This window comes from Buceros rhinoceros, unplaced genomic scaffold, assembly GCF_000710305.1.
Source record: "Buceros rhinoceros silvestris isolate BGI_N320 unplaced genomic scaffold, ASM71030v1 scaffold28842, whole genome shotgun sequence".
Classification (NCBI taxonomy): Eukaryota; Metazoa; Chordata; class Aves; order Bucerotiformes; family Bucerotidae; genus Buceros; species Buceros rhinoceros.
The window spans coordinates 19,545-20,137 of record NW_010398836.1 but is presented as its reverse complement, the minus strand read 5'-3'; the positions used below and the strand labels follow the sequence as shown (position 1 = coordinate 20,137).

General features: G+C 61.6%; 1 protein-coding gene across 1 annotated transcript in view; it reads left to right on the top strand.

The window, feature by feature from the left end:
* The window catches only part of LOC104489133 (vesicle-fusing ATPase-like), a gene marked incomplete at its 3' end in the record, with an annotated part of 18,348 nt that overhangs the window by 1,478 nt on the left and 16,277 nt on the right, over positions 1 to 593 (top strand). The window lies entirely within an intron of this gene.

Genomic DNA, 593 nt, shown 5'->3' with positions numbered 1-593 from the left:
AAGAGCGTGGATTTGAACAATTGTTACACCAGCTCCTGCACACGGCACTTGGCCCAGCTGGGTCCTGCTGGGGCTGCAGAACCAAGCAGCTCCGGGCTGCAGGGACCGACGTGGTGGAAGAGCTGCCTCGATGTGTGCTGGGCTTGGCCTGGAGAGCTGCCCTGGGGTTAACTGAGCCGGGGTCTCACAAGCCCCACGATAGTGTAAAATGCTAAAATAAAACCACCTCTCCTAAAAAAACCCCAAAGAGCGTGACTTTGAGGGTCAGAAGCAGGTGGAAGTGTCTGCATGGGCAGGGCAGTGCCCTGGTCTCTTCTAGGGACGTCGGTCCCCAGGTCGAGCTTTGGTCAGAGGGGTCGAGTTACCCCCAGTCCTGCCCCAAGCCTTGTCCTCAGGCGTTACAGAAACGTTCATTCTTTCAAACGTGAGTGTCCTGGAGGGCCCCGGCTCCCAGAGCCGCAGCGGCCGCTGCTCTCCTTTCCCTCCCTGAACCCCTTGGGTCACGGTGAGGGAGACGCCATTCCCAGCTGTCCCTGCCGAGCGGGCTGGCTGGGGGTCCCGCTGGCGTCCCTCCCGCCCAGAGGCGCCCCGGT